The sequence below is a fragment of the Muntiacus reevesi genome, chromosome 20 (genome assembly GCF_963930625.1).
Source record: "Muntiacus reevesi chromosome 20, mMunRee1.1, whole genome shotgun sequence".
NCBI lineage: Eukaryota > Metazoa > Chordata > Mammalia > Artiodactyla > Cervidae > Muntiacus > Muntiacus reevesi.
The window spans coordinates 17,110,229-17,133,401 of record NC_089268.1 but is presented as its reverse complement, the minus strand read 5'-3'; positions in this window follow the sequence as shown (position 1 = coordinate 17,133,401).

Below are 23,173 nucleotides of genomic sequence, written 5' to 3'. Positions count from 1 at the left end.
GAGCTCCAGTTCCCTGATCAGGGATCGAAACTGGGCCGCCTCCATTGGGAATGCGGGGTCTTAGCCACTGGACCACCAGGGCAGCCCCTCTTCCCACTTTCCAAGTTCCCCATGAGGAGTCACTCAGTGATCAGGCTGTTCCTCCCCCTGACCCCTTCTAATCCCCCACCCCCAAACACCACCAAAGCTATCTGCTATTTCTTCACGCTTCACCTTCTCCATCCTTCCATTCCCTGGAAGCCTGGCCAAGCAATTCACTTGCACAGGACTTGTGCGATCTTAGCCCAGGATCCTAACCACTAGGCCACCAGAGAACTCCCCACTCGCAAATTCTTGAGGGCTCCGTTCACAGAAAGATGTCAGTGGGTGAGAATGAGCCCAGCACTGTGCTCACTGCCTTAAATGGACCGTCTCATTCAAACCTTTTAAATAATCCTATGAACTTGGTTCCAGATGCGGAGGTCCCTGTTTTATACAGGAGGAGACTGAGGCAGAGAGAGGTTAAAAAAACTGGGCTGGGATTTCTCAGCAGATAAGCTACAAAGCCAGAAGCAGGACCCAAGAATGAGTGGCTGAAGTCCACTGTCTTTCCCAGGAGGACTCCAGCCGTATTAGGAGCGCCTGTGACACTCCTGTGGAATAGAGTTTAGACCTGCTGGAGACAAGGCCCTATTCCGACGAGACACTTTGATGGGAGGATAGCAGGCACTTTAGTTGGCTGATGGCGGGCTGAAGATCTGGTTTGTCTGGGAGAGGAAGTTCTTTTGTTTTCCTTCAGATTATAGCTGAGGACCTTCCAGGCAAAAAACAAGCAAACAAAACAACGCTCTCTTTTTGAAGGAGGAGGGCTGTGGGTGAGTCTGGAAAGGAAGGTACTTTGTGTTTTGGAAATTCTGAAGAAGAGGCTTTTGGGGGACAGTACAGGTTCCCGTTGGAGGCGATTCTATAAGGATAAGGAGCTGCTCCTTCCCCACCACAACCCTGGTAACATGGGCTCCTTGGAACGCTGCCCAACATGGGGAGCAAAGGCCCATGAAATGACACGTGGCCATCATTTGCTTGTTGAGTGGAGACAGACATTTGATTCTGGCCCCTGCTCTTGAGAGCTTACAGTCTCAAAGGATGATGGATACACACCCTGGGGGAGCTTCTCATGGAAAGAGCACCTGCTGAGGCCTGCCTTCTGGCCCTGATGTGAGCCCACTGTGTGACCTTGGGGAAGTCACTTGCCTTCTCTGATCTTGTTTCTCATCCATAAAGTGAGGAAGTTAGCATTGATCACTGGATGAAAGCCTGCTTTTCCTTTTAACAATGAGACCTGGAATTCTAATGCCATTCAACACAAGACTCTTCTGCAAACAGCTGAGCTGCTCTGCTTCTGAGAGGTAGGGAACCCACCCTCTATATTCTTCCTCTTCTTTTTAGATAATTTTCCAGGGCAGCTCTAAGTGTCTCTGATGTTAAGGCCAGAACCACATGGAGAAAGCGCAGAATGACATGGAGGAAGCCAGGTGGTCTTGAAAACTAGAAGGATTGTGAAGGGAGGAGGTGTGGGAAGGGCATAGCAGGCCAGAGACAGGATGTGAGAAACGGTGTAGAGACGGGGAAGGGCACGGTTGACACCTGTGCACAGCCAGCCTGGCCCGGAGAGGAGGAGAAAAACAGCAAGAAAGAGGTTCCCAGGTGGCGTCCGTGTGACCATCACAGGGGCATCAAAGGGTAAAGATGATTTCCACCACAACTGGGAACACGTTTCCAGGCTTCTTCCTACAGAGGGGCAGGGTATGCCCTGCTGCGAAGTCGGCGGGGGGTGGGGGTGGGGGTGGGAGTGGGGGGGTGGGGGGGGGTGGGGTGTGTAGCAAGAACCAGAATCTAGGAAATAGTAATAATAATGGTGTATGCTTCAGAGTGTTGTCTGGAGGGTGGAATGAGTTAGCATATGGAAAGCCCCGGAAATGCAGCTGGCACATGACGAAAGTTGCATAAGCTTTCAGTGAAGTCAGACCAGAGAGGACCCTGAGGTTGCCAAAGTTGTGCATCCTTTCTAGCCACTGGACTAGCATTGGTCAGTCAGTCAGTTTAGTCACTCAGTCGTGTCCAGCACTTTGCCACCCCATGGACTGCAGCACGCCAGGCTTCCCTGTCCATCACCAACTCCTGGAGTTTACTCAAACTCATGTCCACTGAGTTGAAGATGCCATCCAACCAGCTCATCTTCTGTCATCTCCTTCTCTTCCCACCTTCAATCTTTCCCAGCATCAGGGTCTTTTCCAATGAGTCGGTTATTTGCATCAGGTGGCCAAAGTACTGCAGCTTCAGCTTCAGCATCAGTCCTTCCAGTGAATATTCAGGACTGATTTCCTTTAGGATTAGTGATGGCTTTGGATTTCTCCAGCTTCTATGCTCGCCCATGTTGGTGATTCTGTGATGTGTGTGTATGCATGTGTGTGTGCACGCATGCATGCGCATGCGTGGGCAGGGGATGTAAATGCAGGTGTCTTTCCGGGCCACTCCCTGACACACGCACACACATTCCCTCCCTCATTTCTCTGTTGCTGGTTTGCTCCCAGGCATGCCACCCTCCAGAGCCCCTGACTTCCTTCCTACCCCCTGCTCCAAGCCCACACCTCACCCCCAGCCTCCTCCCTCGCCTCTCCCAGAGCCCATGGCCCTCCCACTCACCATAAATCTGTAACTCTGGAGCGTGTGTTGGGGTGGTAGAGGGGGTGCTGTGGTGGAAAGTCAGCAAACCAAACCAACCCCAGCTAATGAAAACGGCGATAAATCTCCGTCCATCAGGTTTGTTGTGAGCACAAACATTGCCAAACAAGGGCCCAGATGGCCTGCAGGCCCTCCTACCCATGGTCTGTAGAGCTTTAAATGGAAATGGCTGCTTTATACATCTATTTACTACTTGGAAATGGGGGTGGGGAAATGACAGTATCCAGGGGTGCTGGGACACGAAACAGGATGGGGTCAGGTGGGAACCCTTTATGCACCACCCCTAAGCAGGCTTCCTCTGGCCAGTCCTTAACCTCCCCTGCCCTGCTCCTGGAGAGAACCCGGGGTGAGCCCTGTCTGACATAGGCCAACTGGGGGAGGAGGGGGAAGGAAGAGGCTGCCTCCACAGCCTGGACTCAATCTGTTCCAATCCCCAGACACACATCCTGGGGCAGCCAGACCCAGCTTCTCTCTGTTTCCAACGTTCTTCATCCCTTGCCCAGAACTTTCCTTCCTTTCCATCTGGTCAGTTTGAAGCCTACACTATCTTTCGAGCTCAGGCCAAGCCCCACCTCCTCCAGGAAGTTTCCCCGCCCCCAGTCCTCCTGGACCTGTCCTGGCTCATTTCTACAGCCTGGCCCACTGGGAGCCCAACCCAGTCATTACTGGAATGGACAGGTCTGGGTGCACAGCTGGGCTTTACGGCTGAGTAGAGGGGCCTGGAGCAGGTTAAGATGTCAGCCTCAGTTTCTTACTCTGTAAAATAGGTATAATCACGGCACAGTCAGGCTTCCCAGGTGGCTTGGTGGGTAACTAATCCGTCTGCAATGCAGTAGACACGGAAGACGTGGGTTCAATCCCTGGGTTGGGAAGATCGTCTGGAGGAGGGCATGGCAACCCGCTCCAGTATTCTTGCCTGGAGAATCCCATGGATAGAGGAGCCTGGTGGGCTGCAGTCTGTAGGGCTGCAAAGAGTTGGACACGACTGAAGTGACTGAGCACACACGTGTGCGTGCATGGCACAGCTGTGAGGAGTAAGTGGAAGGAGCACAGTGTGTGCTTATAGAGTGAGGGGCACATCCCAGAGCTCCGTATCGCCTTTTATCACTGGTGCCACCCACCCTGGGCAGCCTTTCCCTGCGCCGTTTTTTCACAGACGCGCATGTATACATGTGCATGTATGCGTGTATGTGTTTGTCCTAGTTTGGGTCTCCTGAAAACAGACTCTGAGACAAAAGCTTGAGTGCAAGTGGTTTGTTTGGAAGGTGGTCCCTGGAAGCTGGAGTGGAGGGGGCTGGAGGAGAGGTGAGACAGGCTGGGGCGGGAGAAGAGCCGATGAAGGGTGGGGTGGTCAAAGAGCAGTAAGGCTGTGAGCAGTGAGGACACGGCACAGAACCGTTCCTCGGAGGGTGTGGCAGCCGGGGTATTTATCCATCCACTCCTGCCCCTCATTAGTTGAAAGTTGTCCCTGACGCTTCCTAACTGCCCTGTGGATCGAGTAAACCTCCCACGGGGCCTCCAAGGGGGAAACTGCAGGTGAGAAGCAGAGAGCTTACTTGGGGTGGGCAATTCCAGGCTCTCTGTCCCCTTGCTATCATCACTGCAGATGAACTAAGAGGCAGGCCTAGCAGATAGCGAGTGAGGCACCAACGGCATCCTCTGCTGAATTCTTCACTCTTCTAACCCTATAGCCCCCAGCACAGATTTCTGCACAGAGTAGGCACATCATAGGCTTACAAGAGATGTAAGAACCGTAGGTTCAATCCCTGAGTTGGGAAGATCCCCTGGAGGATGGGCATGGCAACCCACTCCAGTATTCTTGCCTGGAGAATCCCAAGGACAGAGGAGCATGAGGGCTATGGTCCATGGGGTCGCAGAGTCAGACACGACTGAAACGACTTAGTATGCAGGTACACCATAATTATTTAAGGACCAAAAAGGATGTTTGGGCTAAGGGATGGGAAAACCTGGACTCTCCCTACTGTTCGATTTATTATTGTTGTTGTTGTTTATGTATTTATTTTGTGGTCTTGTTCCCCATAATTCTTTTTTTTTTTAAAACTAATTTATTTTTTTAAACCATTCAGTTTTTCACTCAGTGTGCAATGCTGAGCAAGACACATGGCCTCTCTGGGCCCCATCTACTCCTTCTGTAATATCAGGACACTGTCACCTTCTCTACCTATCCTACAGTCCTGCTGGGATGACATGGAATGGTCTTTGGAGGCTGCTCAGAACAGGGAAGGTATGACTTATGATGCTTATGATGATGCTGATGTCAGGGATGGAGTTGGGGAGAGGTTCCCCAAGTCAAGTCAGAGGCACCCAGTGGCATGTAATTCAAACACGCTCTATGGTCAAAACACACAGGCGTGTTCCCCTACCCCTAATGGGGTGCCTCCTGCCTCTTCCTATCCCATGACAACTCCAGACGTAAAGGACCAAGAAAGAAAAGGCCAGAAGACTTTTAATTCCTGATCCTTTGTGGGAAAAACCCCAAAAGGAGCCAAGGGGGTCCAAAGGGATGCTCTGTTTCCTTATTTCTAGGTCACCAGGTGGGTTTACCAATGGTTGGTGAATGTAGAATCCATTTAGGATAGAAATACTTCACTTGAGAGTCTTGAAATCCCTAAGATGCCCAGGGATAAACTTTAGGAGTTAATAAATCACTTGAAAATAGTTGTAAAATTAAGTGTGTGAATATACATGTGCATATGAACTGCTCTGTGTTGGTGATCTGGAACTTCCAGTAAATTCTCAAAGGAGTCCATGACCCAACAAAAGTAGACTTGCTCTATCCCCAATTCCCCATGTCAAAGGTGGAGGATGCTGAGGCCAAGAGAGGGGATATGAGCCGCCGGGTGACACATATGGAGCCAGATGAAGCTTAAGGTCCCTAACCCTGTGGGGCTGTGTGGATGGGTTTTAGGCCTGCACAACCAGAAACGTGGGTGTGCTCCCCCAGGAGGCTGTGCAACAGCCCACAGCTCAGCAGTCTCTCCTTGCATCCCAAAGGCAGGATGTCATCACTGCTCCCTGAGCAGGAGGGTGGGTGCCCAGATCTATTTCCATGGAAACCAAAAATGGAAAGAAAAGGAACTCCCTATTACCAAGAAGCCTGGGCACGCTGGCGGGCCTCAGCTTCCAGTTCCACCTCCTATGAATGAGCGTGACCTTGGACAAATCACTTAACTTCTTTGGGGTCAAATTGTCCATCTGCAAAGTGGGGACACACACTTGCCTGATGGGGACATTATGAGGATGTGATGAGTCAGTGTCAATGAAAATACCAGTAACGGTGAGCGGCACTTAGCAAGTGCTCAATAAACATTAGCTATTTTGTTCCTGCTCTTTGATAGTTGGCAACTTTGCAGTTTCTTTGTTCACTACAAAGTCTCTGACTCTGTCTCCCTTGCATCTTCTCCACGCAGTTGTAAATTCTGCAGCTTAATCAACTGTCTTGTTTACAGTTGTATCTCCCCAAGCCTGGCACACAGCATGCAACAGGTATTTGTTAAATGAATGAATGGAAGTACCAAAGCACATTTTTAGGGATGGGAAGGGGCTCTGACACCGTGAGAACACTCATCAGTCTGGATCAGCCCCAAGATCAGCCCCAGAGCTGTGCCAAGAGTCGTATTAAGGATTAAGAGCGTTGGCTTCCGGTCCCAGTTCTGCCACTTAACTGCTGAGCCACCTCAGCCAAGTTGCCAGACCTCTCTGGGCCTCTGTGCTTCCTCCAAAGCGTGGGAGCCCTGAGATTCCCCGGCTTCCCCCTTCGAGGCTGGCCTCCGACCAGCTGAGGAGTGTGGGAATGTGGGATCTGGGGATAATTCAGCCACTTCATTAATGACAATGAAAGAGAAGTGGGAGAGGATGTTAGGGCGGGGGTGGGGGGGTGGGTAGCGGAGTAGCAATCTTAGAAGAAAAATCAACAAGAGTCTGAGCAGCTGCGGGTGGGGGTAGGTTTGGGGACAACCACTCTGGTCCAAAGCGCCAGGGGTTGCGCGCCCCGGGAGCGTGTCTCCTTCACGGCGTGTGCCCCCAGGTCTCGGCCCGCCCCTCCCTTCCTTGTGCGCCTCGCCAGTTCCCGCCGCCACTGACTTTCTGACTTCTTAACTTGTCAGCAAATCCCAGAGTTAAAAATGCACACGCACGCCGGCCAGCCGCCAGCAGGGCCGTCTGGCCGCGGCTCCAGATGTGGGGCCACCGCGCAGGCCGCCCGCCCCGCCGCGCAGACTAAACAATCAGCCTTGGCCGTGAGCGCAGCGCAATTCCAGATGCCGCGTCCCTCGCGCCGCGCGCTAATTGGGCCGCGGGCGCGAGGCTCTGTCAGCGCCGGCCAGGCCCTGCCGGGGGCGGCCTTGGCCCCGGGCCGGGCCGCTTAACAACTTACGGCGGCGGCGGGGTGGGGGGTAGAGGGGGGAGGAAGGAGGGAGAAAGACAGGGACTCAGAGACAGACAGACCGACACACCAAGAGAGGCAGACAGCAAGGGACAGAGGCATTCTCAAAAAGTGACAGAGCTAAACAATGAGAGAGCTAGGTTCAGATTTAGGAAACAGAAGAAAGGCAGAGACACACGCAGGGCTGGAGAGACAGAGAAACAGAGGCAGGGCAGACCAACTCCAGTGAAATCAAGAGAGGCAGAAACACGCGGAAGGCCCAGAGGGACCTACACGTTTGCCGCGAGTCTACGCACGGGTGTCCACCCTCCTGTTTTAATGAACCTCCTTCTCACATTCTCACTTTTTATAATTCTTCCTAGACCCCGGCGAAGCTGGGGACTGGGCCCGCCGTCTGGCCACCTAGCCCTGGCGGTGAGGAGCCTGGGGGACTGCGCGGAGGAAGAGTCCTCGCCCCAAAGGAACCTGAGCCGTCGAGGGGTCACCCCCAGTCCCGGCTGGGAGATTTAGACGTTGCGGACGGGAGCAGGAGGGGGCTCAGCGGGAGTTTGCCTGGAGGCTGGGGGATGCCCGGAATGACTCCAGCAGCGTCCCTCCTGTAACCAGGCAGGCACTTCGGCGGTGGTGGCGGCATCCTCCTTCCCCTGGCGCCCTGGGGCCTCGGGGCGGGGATTGAGGGGGCAGAGACGGGGGATGGCAGGTTAAGCCGAGGCCCAGGGCAGGGAAGCCCACTGGGGACCACCCGGGGGAGCCCCCCCAGCCTCTTGTTCCGCCCCCGCCGGGAGGCCCGGGCGCCCCGGGGGTGAGCGCGGAGGGCAGTGCGGCGGCCCGGCGGCTCTTGGCGGCCCCTCTCTGACAATCTTTCCTTTGTTTGTTTTCTTAAATCTGGGAGGCCCGAATTCCTGCCGGATTCCGTAGGTTTCTCTCAGGAAGGAGGCGCCCCCACCCCCACCTCCTCTCACGTCGGGCCCGGCTGCTGGGGGAAAGGCAGGTTCTTCCCGGAGGCCCGCGGCGCGCAGTCCCGCGGCCCCGGGCACAGCGAGCGGGCGCCGGGCGCGGCGGAGAGTCCCGGGCGCCCTGCCCGCGCGCGCCACCACGCAGCCCCGCCGCAGGGCCACCGGCGGCCTCCGCCGAGAACATTAAAAAAAAAAAAATCAAACCAGGAGAGTTTAAAAAGATACAAAGAGCAGCTCTCCCCTCAGCACCCCAGCCCCATTCCACACCCCTCTACCTCTCACACTCCCCTCTTTTTTTTTTCTTATTTTGGTCTCCAAACTTGAGCCTCATTAATTTCCAAAAAAAATTTCCCCCAATAAAAGGCAAACATGGAAAGAAAAACAAACTATTAGAAAATAGAGGAGGGAGGAAATGTTATTTAAAAGGTTAGCAGACCGCATCATTTTCCAATGATATTATATACTCCCAGTAGTATCCAAAATATATATGGGCCCAGGGCCAAGAATGTAAAAAAAAAAAAAAAAAAGAAAAAGAAAAAAGAAAAAATTAGAAAAAACCCTCTCTTAGACACAACATCTGGAGCTGGGAGCGAACAAACCCCCCATTTATCACACTTAATCCTCCAATGAAGCAATCGACAGTTGACTTCTGTTTTGCTAATTTAGCTGCTTTCAAGCGCCCGGCCCCGTCCAGACCGGGAATTAAGTGTCACTTGTGGAGGGCCTGCCCCACCCCCGCCGGTCTTTGCTCCCGCCCGCGCCCGCCGGCCCTCGGATAGGGAAGAAAGACCATTAAAGAAGAAAGAAACTTTTTATGAATTCCCTTTATGACCGCCCACTCGGGTCAGTGAAAACCTCCACTCTGACCTTCTTCTGCTCCCTGGGCCCAGCACCCTGACACCCACTTCCTTGGTGATACACCCCCACCAACCAGCTAGCCGCCTCCCCCTTCAGACTGGCATATCAGTGCCAGCAGCTGGCACCAGCGCCAGCAGGCTCCAGGCGGTCACCCCCGTTTGCTCACCGGTTGCTCCTCGGGTTGGCTAGGTGCTGCCAGCCTCCTTCCTGGCATCTCGATCCTCAGGCCGGGACAGCACAGCAGAGGGAGGCCCCTGGTGCTTGGGTGGCAGGGGCCTCTAGGGGAGGCTGGAGGCTCTGAGGTGGAGGCCCAGGGCCAGCAGCATTTGGAGACTATAGGATTTGGGGAGAGAAGCGGGAGGGAGTATGAATCAGGGAGAGTGTATCATTTGAGGATTAGTCAATAAATCCCTGGGACCCTGGCCCAGTGGGGCTGGTGCCAGGGAGCCTGGCTGGCCGGGAGTGCAGACTTCCCTCCTCAGGAACCTTTTTTACCGACCGCCCACCCCAAAGGCCTCAATGGGTCTCTCCTCATCCCTCTGTGTCCATCTCTTAGTTTCTAAGCCTCCTCTCCTAGACTTTGGAGCCCAGGGCATAGCCATTTGCTCTTCCCTTCCCCTGTTGCTGGGGACAGCTGTGCAAGGGAGCAGTGAAGGTTACAGGCTTAGGGGACTGTCCTCAGGGGCCTGCAAACAGCAGAGGCTGGAGCATGTGCCCCAGTGCAGCCTGCCCACTGTTCTTCACTCAGCCCACCCTGGCCCCCAGCTCCTGTGTCCTGGAAGAGCCCCCAGGAACAGCCTGCAAGCCTGAAAGAGGCCCCCAGAACCCTGAATTCCAGTCTTCCGAAGGCTCTCAAGGTGGCCTGGCAGGGCCTTGGACTTCCTGGGGAGACACCCTTAGTTCTGGCCCTTTTCTGGATGTAATCCCACCTCCTGACCCTGCCCTCCAGGGCCCACAAAAGCATCCTGCATATGGATTCTGTCATTCTAGTAGATATCTATGAACACCTACTGTAGGCCAGGCAATGTATTAGTATCAGGGTATGGAGATGCAGGATGATCCTTGCCCCTGGGGCCCTCTACTGGGCCCTGTTTTCTGTTCTGAAGAGGATATTACCCAACTGTCTTCATTGAAAAAGCAGTCATTGAGCACATGACCCGTGCTAAGCCCTGGAGATCTGGAGGTGCGTGCATGCTTAGTTGCTCAGTTGTGTCCGATTCTGTGCAACCCATAAGTTGTAGCCCGCCAGGCTCCTCTGTCCATGGGATTCTCCAGACAAGAATACTGGAGTGGGTTGCCAAGCCCTTCTCCAGGGGATCTTCCCAACCCAGGGATCGAACCCAGGTCTCCTGCATTGCAGGTGGATAATTTACTGTCTGAGCCACCAGGGGTAAAGCAAGCTATCTGGAGATGATGGAAGACCATTTGTGTCCTTAAACTTGCCAGAGAAAGGGACATGCCAACAGTTAATTCTAAGACAAGGCAGAAAAAACTAAGAGCCCAAGTAAGACATTTATAAAACCTTCAGGGTGTGCCCAGTGGAGAGACTGACTCACCCACAGTGGGATGGAAGGAGGGTGTGATGGACTCTGGGTAGTAGTGGGGAGGCCTCATTGCATTTGCTCTTGCAGCTCATCCTAGGGGTAGTACACCTAGTGGTTATGAGCAAGGGGTCAGAAGCCAGATAGGTGGTTCAGCTTCCTGCTCCGCCACATCAGCTATGGGATCTAGGACTTCTTAGTCTCTTTGAGGCTTGGTTTCATCATCTGTAAAGTGGGACTAACAATAGCAACTGTTCTGTGAGCATCCAGTGGGATAATGCAGAGCAAGCAGCTGGCATATGGTGAGCTCTGAATGAATGTTCATTTTAGTTTTCTTTCTTCCAGAGGCTATGGATGGACACCTTGTAGCCTCCCTACCATTCTCCTTGCAGCTTCTCCTTCCTGCCTAAGGAACTGGGACAATATGCTGGGTACCCAGAATATATAGAAAACCTGTCAACTCTTGGCTCAAGTGACAGCAGGTAGACAATGCTGTGCACAGTTGGATGGTAGACTTGGATGTGCCGTCTCCTCCCTCTGATACCTGGCCACAGACTGGGTGAGCCATAACGGCTGTTCTTCTTGCTCTCGTGTCTCTGGAAGCCACTCAAAGGAGGACCCTCTGAAGCCCTCTTTCCCTGCTCAGCAGAAAGTCAAGAAATATCTGTGACTGTTCTGTGACTCTGATTTGAGCTGAGACCTGACTTGCTACATGTCCTAGGGCAAAACATGTCCCCTCTCTGGGACTCAGACTCCTCATGGGTAAAATGGGTGAATGTTCTCAAGCTGCTTTGCAACTCTGCTTCTCTTTTGAGCAGGGAGTACCTACTCTTCTTTTCTGGAAGCTGCCCCTTTCATCTGAGGGTGTGGTTTCTACTCCTGCACTTCTCGCCTGCCTCTTGGCTTTTCTCTGTGATATCTCCCCTTTCTCCCTTCTTCTTCCCCTTGGGCCTCCTCAGCTTCTCTGTTTGAAAAAATTAATTAATTTTTGGCTGTGTTGGGTCTTCGTTGCTGTACAGGCTTTCTCTAGTTGTGGTGTATGGGCTTCTCATTGCAATGACTTCTCTTGTGGCTCTAGAGTGCAGGCTCAGTAGCTGTGGCATACGGGCTTAGTTGCCCAGAAGCACTTGGAATCTTCCTGGACCAGGGTTTGAACCCGTGTCCTCTGCATTGGCAGTTGGATTCTTAACCACTGGACCACCAGGCAAGTCTGGCTCTCCTTTTCCTTTTCTCTCTTTCTCTTCCTCTGCCATAGTCCCGAGACCTAGAGAGTGTGTGGATGAACTGATTTCTTCTTTAGGTTTCTTCCTCCCAACTCCACCCAGCTTTTTGATCCCCAAACAGAATCTGGGCCCCAGAAGCCAGGCTTCTCCACCTGTCCTCCTGTCCCTCATGACTTGGGTGGTACCCTGACTTTTGACTTCTGACTTCTGAGAGAGTGGGGCATTAGCATCCCAGCTGGACCAAGAGAGTGCCTAATATGGGTCTTCTGTCCCCAGAGGCTGGCAGGCTCTGTCTTCCCACGCTGCCTTCCCCCCAGAATCCCAGGCTTGGGGAAGGGGGGCAGAAAAGAAAGCCTTTTCTAAGTTTGCTGACGCTCAGCCCCCCACCCAGCTCTTCCACAGTGCCATCTCCCACCTCTGAGGCTAGGAGGAGCCTGTCATGGAGGCCCATGTGCCTGGAGGTTATTATGGTCCCCAAGGAACTGACTTGTTATTGTCAGGAACCATTTCCAGAGAGCCTACTGCGTGCCACGCGCTGTGCCCTGAGCTCAGAGGAGGTGTCTCTGTTGGAGTAGAAGGGAGTGGGTAGGACAAAGACTAGGGGGTGTGCTGCTGCCAAACCAGGCTCGTGGGCAGAGGGTTTGGCAGTGCCTGTGCGTGGGCTGAGTTGGAGTGGCACCTGAGATGGAGCCAGGTCCCAGAGGCAGGTAAACAGGATGCTGCGTGTGGGGGAGGAGGAGGGGGACACGGGAGGGGCACAATGGGCTATTGTGTGCTGTGGACTCTCTGTCACTCCTGGACTCTGGGCTTCCCCTTCCTCTCTGTCACCCTCCCGCTGGGCTTTACAAATATCAAGATAGGTGGGAGATGAATTCAGAGTCATCTGCTTTTGGGTCCCCCACCCCCATTCTTGCCTAGATCGCAGGGGACCACGATGGTGTGGTAGATGCTGTGTGGCCCCAGCCTTGTTTCGTTTTTCCTCTTTTCTCCCAGCTAAGGAGGGAACAAGGAGGGAACATCTGGCCGGGTGGTTGACAGAAGTGAGACCTAGCCAAGTCTGGTGATTGAGCTCTGGCCTCAGCTGGGTCCCTATGTCTGTCTTTGGGAAAGTCACATAACTGCCCTAAACCTCAGTTTACTCATCTGTAAAATGGGCTAAGGATGACCTTCACTCTATCTACTTCAGAGCATGGTGTGGCTTTGTGACAGACACTGGACACTGTCAAGGGAGAACTGAGAACTGACTGCTTTTGCCTCTGTTATTACTCTGCTACAAGACCCCTTCTACCTGACTCCCCTTCTGGGGGCATGAGTGGGGAGACTCGATGACTGCCCTTGTGGGATTATAGAGACCTGAGAACAGGAATGAGAATTCAGATTCTCAAGGTATTCAACCAGTCAGTCTTCATCCATTCACCATTCATTCAATTAACTTTTTTTTTTTTAGTTTCCTCTCTAAGTTAAGTACTTAGAAATTCTAGGTCTTCAAAGATGAACAAGACATGCCTTCTGCTGTTCTGCTGTTGGGGAACTCCTAGTCAGATGAGAGAGGCTGAAAACACACATACACACACATGAAACTTTTTTTTTTTCCCAATTATTTTTATTAGTTGGAAGCTAATTACTTTGCAACATTGCAGTGGGTTTTTTCATACATTGACATGAATCAGCCATGGAGTTACATGTATTCCCCATCCCGATCCCCCCTCCCACCTCCCCCCCACCCGATTCCCCTGGGTCCTCCCAGTGCACATGGCCCGAGCACCTGTCTCATGCATCCCACCTGGGCCGGTGATCTGTTTCACCATAGATAATATACATGCTGTTCTCTTGAAACTTTGATGTATAATAATAACAGCTAATATTTATTGAGCACTTACTATATGCCAGGAATGGGTTGAGCACTTTACATATATTAATTCATACAATCATAATCATTCTGAAGATGAAACAGTTGAGGCCCAGAGAAGGTAAGCAACTTGCCCAAAGGCACACAGCTAGTAAGGAACAGAGCCGAGATTTGATTCCAGGCACTCTGTTTAGAGTCTGGACTCTTGGTCAGTACATAGTACACACAACATACATGAACCTACACAAATAAGGGTGAAAGAAGAGTTAAGAGAAGATTGGGTTGAGCTTCTGAAGGAAGAGAAAAGGGGAGGAAAGATTGGCCATCGTCCACTTCCACTAGTGCAGGTCAAGGTGAACCAGCCTTGACTTACTGCTGAAAAGACTTGCAGTAGGGGTTCTTGGGATGTGTTTTTAGGGCAAGAGGCTGAGTCAGTCTTTCTTGAAGATAGCAGAAAGCTTTTAAAAAAAAATTATTTATTTGGCTGTACTGGGTGTTAGTTGTGGCATATGGGATCTTTGATCTTTGTTGCAACATGTGGAATGTGGGTTCTTTCAGCTGGGGCATGTGGGATCTAGTTCCCTAACCAGGGATTGAACCCGGGGCCCCTGCACTGGGAGGGTAGAGTCTTAGCCACTGGACCATCAGGGACATCCTGAGAGCTTTCAGGTTGGGATAGATGCCCCATCAGCCCTCTGCTTATGGTCCTTTCCAGCCCAAAACTGGGAGGGAGAGTTCTCAAGAGGTTCCTGGGAGAAGAGTGTGACTTCTGTGTATAAATGGAGGGTGCCCTCCAAAGCCTGCTGGGCCCCTTGCTCTTTCTCGTGCCTGCAGATGCTGGTGAGCTGTGAGGAATTAAGTAGGACTGAGTGTTACAGGAGGTATTGCTTCAGGAACAAATGATGGAAACCCACCTCCAACGAGTTTAAGCAGAAGGAAAGGATTTATCCACTCAAATAAGCATAAGCAGGAAGGACTGGAGTGGTGTATGTACACACACACACACATGTGGGGTGGGAATGGGGGGCCCAGTTTAGAGAGTCCCAAGCCATGTAAAGATACCATCAACTCTCTCTCTTCCTTTCTTTCTTGAGCTCATCCATATCTTGGCTGTGTTGTTCCATGTATGAGAGTCTCTTTTTTTCTCCCCTACTAGGGATGGGGAAGAAAAGAGAGGTCAGGGCTTCTTGTCTGTTAGAGGACAGGGAGAGGTCAGTAAGAGAGCATGGCAACAATTTCATACTCATATCTCAGAGAAAAGAGAGCATCTGTCACTCTCAACACCCTCTGTCTATAAAATCCTAGGGAAGGATTTCTATTGGCCTAGCTTGGGTCATGTGCCCACTTCTAGGAAAATGGTGGGCAGTGATTGGCTAGACCAGGCATATGTGCCCACCCTAAGTCAGGAGGGCTAGGGAATTATGACTGGCAGCCCCATGGAATGGGGAAGCAGGCCTTTTGTGAAGGAAATAGGTGCAGTCACCAACGTGGACGAGGCTACCAGGCAGACACAAACAATAGATGCCCCCAGTACAAGGGATAGAGGAAGGAATAGAATAGACTTAGCACATGTTCTTAGAGCTTCAAGATTTGGGGGGTAAAGCTTTTACTGACAGTTTAAGCATGATTTTTATTTATAACACACATAGCTATGATCTGGGATAAAATTTAAAGTTCATATGGACTTCTAAGGTAAAACAGAAGATATCAAAAAATGGGGGGCTTGTAGCAGGCTGTTTTCCTTACCTAACCCCCTCCTACTCCTTTTTTCAAACTTCTCTGATGTTAAGGATGGAGATAGGATGGAAAGGGGGTTGGAAATTTGAGTTTCACATGGATCTTGGAGACAGAGAGATGTGATTTAAAATCTTGCTCTGTCATTTTCTTACTGAATCTGTTTGCTTCCCTGTAAAATGGGTACATCGCTGCCTGCTTAGGAGAAGGGTTATGATTAGAAGTAAATGACCTAATAATGAAACACCTGGCCCAGTGTCTGGCTTGAAGGGAAGACACTTTGTGAATGTCAGCTCTCATTTCCATCCTTCCTGTGTCTGCAGGCTCCTGAAGCCAGCTCTGGCAATCTAGGGCCATGGGAGCAGAGAATGGAGTCCCACTCAAGGCCCCGAGGTAAACTCCTGCTGCTCCTGGCAGAAGCCTTATGACTGTCTCCTCTAGGGAGCTATAACCATAGACATGAGTGCAGTGATAACTGGCTTTGCCACCTGGTAGATATTGAATAGGCAATTAATCCTTTACTAGTGTAGACAAAACATCACCCTCTAAGGGGGAATTCACTGACCCACGTTCCCAAAGCTCTTTGTACTAACTTCTCTTGTGGTTCATATAGCTGAGCCCTGCAATGATGTGTTTACCTGTTTATATGACTTGCTGCCATCAGCTTGTGAATTCTAAGAGAGAGGAATTGTTTTCTCCATCCCTGAACCTCCCTCCAGTGCTCAACACAGAAGTTGGCGTGGAGTAAGGGCCCGGTGATTGTTTGATGGATTAATGAAGTAATAAATGGATGGAACTGCTGCCTTGGGTTGCTTTTTGTCCAAGGACTGAGTTACCATCAGTGCTGACTGAGCCACTAAAATGTATTGGGCATATATTTGAGCTCTTCCATTGTTCTTTCATGTAATTCCCAAGACAACTCTGGGTCACAGAGACTGTAACTTGCCCCCATTAAATTAAATTAATTTTTTTTCCACATCATGAGGCATGGGGGATTTTAGTTCCTCAACCAGGGATCAAACCTGTGCCCCTTGCTTTGGGAGCACAGAGTCTTAACCACTGGAACACCAGGGAAGTCCCCATGCTCCCATTTAAGAGATGAGAAACTGAGGCTCAGAAGGTTAAATTACTTAACCAAGGTCACCCAGTCTATTCGTGGCGGCATTGAAATGCAAACACAGTTCTGTGAGATGTCAAAGTCAGGGAATAAACCTCTACATGCTCCCGTCTTCCATCTCAGGTTGTACTGAGGTGTCCAGAGAAGAGGGCTAAGGTAGAGATAGCCCCCCAGAAATGAAGCTGAAATGGGAGCTCTTTTAGAAAGAGCAAGGGTTGGTGATCAGAGAGGCCACTGGCTTTGGTTGGGGGGAAGGGCAGGGAAGGGGGGCCCTTGGGGGCTGGAGGTCATGGTGAAGTTCAAGGGGACTTGGGTCTGGGGAGAGGGAGGAGGTGGTCAAGTCCTGGCAGGCGGTGTCAGAGCAGGTCTCCCTCTTGGAAGGGGCTGGGGCTGAGAGTCAGCCTTTCAGGTTGTTTTCTAGCTGGATTGGGGGGTGTTTAATATTAATAGTAATGACTGTGGCGGGAAGATAATAGGCCTCAGTCAGATTAGAAGGGGGTAAGCGCTTATCTCTGGCTGCTGAAGACACATGTCTTTCACCTGCTCCTTTAATATCCCCCCTCTTTCATTCCACCGCCCACCCCCTCCCACCAGCCTAGAACAAAAGGGGTATTATGGGCCGGGTGTTTTCAGGCTGCAGCCAAGGAGACCTCCCCTTCCCCCTCCGCTCCCCCTGCATACCCCCCACCCCCCCAAGTCTGAATGAAGCTTTTTCCTCCCGTAAGAGATTAGCTCCATTTGACAAGGCAGTGAACTTTGGGAGGGGTGAGTGGGGGGGTCTCCTCCGGGAGCCTCCAAAGTGCAGCCCTACCGAATGCTGCTGGAGAGAGACCCCCAAGAGACAGCCTTGAAGACAGACAGACAGATGCAGAGCAGGAAAATCACTGAGGCAGAGTTAGATACCGAGACATAAGAACACAGTACATGCTTACAAACTCACAGACACACACACACATTCCCGGATGTTGGAGAAAAAGAGGAGAGATGGGGGTCGGGGGAGAGACAGAGAGAGAAAGACAGACACACAGACATCCACAAAGAATGAGGAGACAGAGAAACACGCACTTACACGCTTGTCACCAGACAGACTGACCCAGAGACAAAGGTAGAAAGGACGGAAGACGTAAAGCCAGAGACACCGAAGACGTAAACGAGGATGAGGAGAAGACGACAAATGGAAGAAGATGAGGTGAAGCTGGCAAGAAGCCGGGGGGAGATGGAGACCTAGAAGGAGAATTGCACAGGGGCCTGCTGGGCCTTTGACCTTCCCTGGCGCTGGCTCTGTTGACCCTGGTCTTGGATCAGGGCCAGTCTGGAGCGGGTATTTTTATAGCTTTGGAGGAATGGGGTGGAGATGAGCGTGGGCTGGATAAAGGTAGTGAATTGGAAAAGCTGGGGACAGAAAATGCCCGAGGGAAATGTGAATTTCCTTGATAAGGTAGCTCCCAGTCTCTGATGGGGGCGATCAGATATGGGGGTTTTGGGCTGGGGGACACAGCTCTGAGGAGGCTTTTTTGGCTGTCATGTAGGAGGAGGATCCACCGCTCCTGCTGGTGGCAAGATGGAGACAGAAGGAAAACCAGGGGCCACTGCCGCCACAATTAAGACTCCTGGCCCCACTACATTCCACGTCGGAGAGTTCTGATGGCTTAGCAGTGAGAAAGCTGGGCTGTTGGACCATAAGAGCCCTGGGTCCTAATCTCTGCTCTGCCTCTACCTGACTTCAGGTAAGGGACAAAAACATCTTAGCTTCCCTTTTCCCATTTACAGAGGACTTCACAGGTGGAACTAGTGGTAAAGAACCCGCCTGCCAAGGCAGGAGACATAAGAGATGTGGGTTGGATCCCTGGGTGGGGAAGATCCCCTGGAGGAGGAAATGGCAACCCACTCCACTATTCTTGCCTGGAGAATCCCATGGACAGAGAAGCCTGGCAGGTTATATAGTCCACAGGGTCGCAGAGTCAGATGCAAATGAAGTGGCTTAGCACGTCCCATCTACAGAATGGTAATAACAACAGTATCTCCCTCAACAGTGGTTGTAAGGTTCAAATTAGGACAAGGTCTTGGCACTATTGAGACCCAGAGTAAAGACTGATGTCTATTTGCTGCTTAGTATTTGCAGCCTCCATTCTAAACAATCTTTCCAGTATTATCTCATTTAAACCTGAGAAGAGCCCCTCCAAGACCTAGCTGGAGAGCACTGTGAAATCACAGTCAATCCATTCCATGGTGGAGCCATGATTTGGTCCTTGCCAGCTGAGGACTGTCCATTATTGCTTCCTGCATCCCCATCCTTATTAAGAAGAGACACGCGGTCCCCATCCCCACTGTCCAGAAGGAGCTCCACTGCCTTTTCCAGAGGAGAGGCTGATTTTTATACAACCAAAGGGACTTGCAATTCTTGCTGGTGCAAGGGCAGGTGAGACAGAGGTTCTCCAGGAGGGAAAAAAGAGTGCTTGCCGATTTCCATGGTGTAAATACTCCCACCATGGCTGGCTCCCCGCTACCGGGGTGACCTTGATGGGACAGGAATCAGGAAGAGATGCCTACAATCTGCTCCGAAGCCTGGGTAAGTTGGGTAAGGGGGGGCCCAGGTTGCCTGGGCAGAGGGAAGGTGACTTTGTGTACCCGCTTTTACCCCTGGGAGCTTCCTCCCTCATTCAGGAGAGTAGAGGCACCTGGTACCCACACTCATTGCCCATGCCAGGGGCTGAACCAAAGATTCTAAACCAAGGGCACATGCTGTGGAATTTTAGATGTTTAGAAGTGGGAAGGGAGCATGGGGGTGCTGGTGGTGTCTGTCTTGTGTATCCGTCTGTCCTCCGTGGCTGAAACTCCTAAAGGGTAGGACCGCCTCTTCTCCTCCCCCCTCCTTGGCCACTTCTGGTGCCCCTTTCCCTCCCGAGTGCCCAGAACACCCCTCTAAGTGCTGTGAACTGGTGTGGGGTAACAACAGTGCCAGGGGTGGGGTGGCACCAGAGGGCTGTGGTCCCCCTCCTCTGGGCCCCCCACTGCCTTCTGTGAAAGCAAACACTCCCCAGTGGCCCACCGGGACACCTGACTCCCTCCTGGGGCCCACTCAGGGCGCAAGCCATTTCCTGTCTGGGTCTTGGTAACCCCCTGAAATCCCGGCCTCCCTCCCCCGATCCCTTCCAAATGCTTATTAAGCCGTTTGCAAATCCAGGGCTGAACTGAGCGGCGTGAGTTTAATAAAGCAGAAGACAGATGCCATCCATCACGGGGGCCCCGGGTGGGGTGCGGTGAGCTGATGGACGCACACCCTTCTGGCTGCTTCTAGGTCAGCCAGCCACACATTCGAATGGATGTTCTCCTTGCCTACCCTGGCTGTGGTCCCCATCAGGACCACCTCCTGGCTGCATGTGGCTATTCTGGGGTCACATGCCTGCCATGGATCCTGTTGGGAGGACCATGGCTCACTTTGGACAGAGAGTGTGGGAATCAAGTGAGGGGGGCAGTCCAAGTCTGCATTCCACGTGAATATTTGTAATATTTGTATCCAGACTAGGATACAAATTTAAGTGGGGGCCCTACACCTCAGTAATCAAAATACATAATATTTTGATGTAGTACTTTTTTAAAAAAAAAATAAAAAACAATGCTAAAACATCCATGATGAATAAAATAGCATAATTTTGAATAAAGATGGCCCATTTGACTGATTGCCCTGTTGCCTCGGTCTCCGGCATGAATCATTGTGGTCTGATAGCAGACACCTCAAATGCAGAGGGTTCAGAAGCAAATTCCTGATCTGCCCCCAGACCTACTCCTTTGAGCATCTTCCCATCTCAGAAAAGACAACTCTGTCTGACCAGTTGCTCAGGCCAAAAAAAACTGGAGTTATCCTTGACCGCTTGCTTTCTCTCATATCTCACACCCAACTTTGTGATTTCAAAGTACATCCAGAATCTGATGACTTCTCAGCACCTCCACGGCTGTCACCCTCTGCTCAGTATCCCCCGTGGCTCCCACTGCACTGGGAGTAAAAGCCCTTACAGTAACCATGGGGCCGTATGTGATCTGCCCCCTTCCCCTTCTCTGATATGCCTCCTATTAATTATTCTCTCCCTCGCTTCCTGAATTCTGGACACATTAAGCACACCCTTGCCTCAGGCCCTTTGCACATGCTATTCCTCTGCCTGAAACACTCTTACCCGGATATCCACATGGCTCCTTCCCTCATCTGAGGTCTGTTCAAACATCACGTTACCGCGAATCTACTGCTGCATGCTGCTGCCCACCATGGTCCTCCCTATCCCATGCGCCTTGCTTTTTTTTTTCCCTCTCTTTTTTTTTTTTTTTGAGAGCAGAGTTTGTCTCTAAGTCCCCATTGTGACCACAGTGCCTGGCAGTAGGACACAGTTAATGTCTGCCAGCCCCACCTTTGAACAGAAGAAGGCTGTGCACTAAAAGTGTTGCCTTCTGCCTATCTGCCAGGCTTTGATCCTTGTCTTGTTCCAAGTCCTACAAAAGGCACCTCCTCCAGGAAGCCTGGCTCTTGGCCAAGGGTGTGCAGACCCGAGTCAGAACTAAGGGCTCTGAACAGGAGCGCTGAGATTCAGCCCTGCTCAGGGTCCAGCTCCCTGTGCCTTCTTGAGCAAGTCACTTCTCTCTGGACCTCCATTTCTCCTTTAAAAAGGGTTTAGACCAGGTTCCTTCTATCTCTGACCTTTGAAGGTTTTAAAGTCTTTCCAGAGAGCCTAATGTGGTTTCTGGAGTCAGACTGTCTGGGCTCAAATCCCGGTACCACCACTTTCTGAAAAGTGAAAGTGTTAGTTATGTCAGCCGTGTCCGACTCTTTGCGACCCCATGGACTTGTAACCCTCCAGGCTCCTCTGTTCATGGGGTTCTCAGGCAAAAATACTGGAGTGGGTAGCCATTCCCTTCTCCAGGGGATCTTCCCAATCCTGGGATTGAATCTGGGTCTCCCATATTGCAGGCAGATTCTTTAGGACTTCCTAGCTGGGCCTATTAGATGTTCCAGGCATCTTTTATTGCATCTGTAAAATGGGGACAATTATGGGCCCCACCTCACAGGATTGTTGTGAAAATGAAATGAGAGGATGAGAGTGTTCGTGATCAATGACTGAGAAAGCACCTAAAATACTCCAGAAACATTGACTAGTTTTAATATCAAGGGTAGTAGAAGAATCCTGAAGAATTCTAGAGTTTCGTAATTGGGTTTGTTTTTTTTTTTTAACCAAATTACATATATTTATAAAGAGCAGGAACAACAAACTTTTCATCCCCAGGAAATAGAAAGGCTGACAAGGGGCCGAGGGAAGCTGCTCTCACGTCTTGACTCTGGACAGTCCTGGCTTCGCTCTCCCAACCAAAGTGTAGTCAGTGGCCGACATCTTCCTGCAACCCCTCCCCTCTGCTCCCAGCCTCCTCCCTGTGGCAGCCCACGGTCCCAGCCTGCCCCACCGGGCGTCCCCTGAGCCGGCTCCATAGCCCCCCGAGAACTCAGGCTGGGCTGCGGCTCGCCTTTCACACCCAGATGCAGGAGGCGGCGCGGGAGCCCGGCCTGGGGCTGGGCCAGGGGCCAGCTCGACATCTGGCATCAATTACCAACGGTGGCTGCGGAATGGACTCCTCTGCCTGCCACTCACCTATCTGCCGGGGTGACAGAGGAGATGGGAAAAAGGTTTTCACAGCTGGAATAAATTGAGGGGAAGTGGAGGGGGAGGGTTGCAAAGAGACAAAAAACAACATTGAACTCAAGATGGAAGAAAGACAGTGTTAGGGGAGGTAATGAAGAAAATATGTGTGAGCGCGCCTGCGTGTGTGTGTGTGTGTGTGTGTGTGTGTGTGCTGGCAAGTCAGCCAGGGTATGCTATTAAGTGTTATTTAGTATTTTGTTTATTGGGGGGGAGTGCCTACTTCTCTTGAAGACTGGGTAGAATCTCTGTTTGAGGTCTCCCAGTAATAAGGGGTGAGGTGGGTGAGAAGCGGGAATAAGGAGGAAAAGCAGGGAAGAGGGCTGGGTGAGGACAGACCAGGAGGTACTTACTGAGGGGGCAAGAAAGGGAACCACAGAAAAATAAGGCCCTTGGAAGAGGAGAAGAGGGTAAAGCCAAGTGGCCCAAAAGACGCCGGAACCTGGCCTCTAGCTCAGCGCCTGGTCCCCTGGGTTGGGCCTGGGAACCTGTGCGCCTCTGTGTGTGGGTGGAAGCTGGGGTTGGCAGGTGGGGGGGCTTCCCGCCCCTCCCCCACCTGCTGACCCCACACAGCTCACTCATCCCTCCCTCCCAGCCACCCACACCTCTGAGATCAGGCCACAGGAATTCCCCTCTTTCTCCATCTGCTCCCCATTGACACGAAGGCGCTTTCAATTGCCCGCTCATTAGTCACCAAGATCCTTCCCCTGGACACACCGGTCCGTTTTCCATCGAACCAGGGCCACAGGCGTCCCCACCCCACACTAGGCCCCTATCGCAGAGAACTGGGCTCTAATAACCTCGTCAGAAGGCGGTGGAGGGCGCCCCTCCAGAGGCCCTCCGAGTGTTACATGAGGGGCTGGGGTGGGGGTGGCCGGTGGCCCACTGTGAGCAGCCAACTTGAGGCGGCTAACGCCCCTTCATATCATTATTCCTGTTGAGTCCATAAAAGCCCCCTCTAGCGTTACAGCATTTGAGAGACTATTAAGTTTTAAGGCCTTGGACCTCCGGGGAGGAGGCAGGTTGACAGGGGTGGTTTGCGGGTTCTGGGTTTCCGTGGCAGCCAGGAGGCTGACAGGGGCTGAGGACGT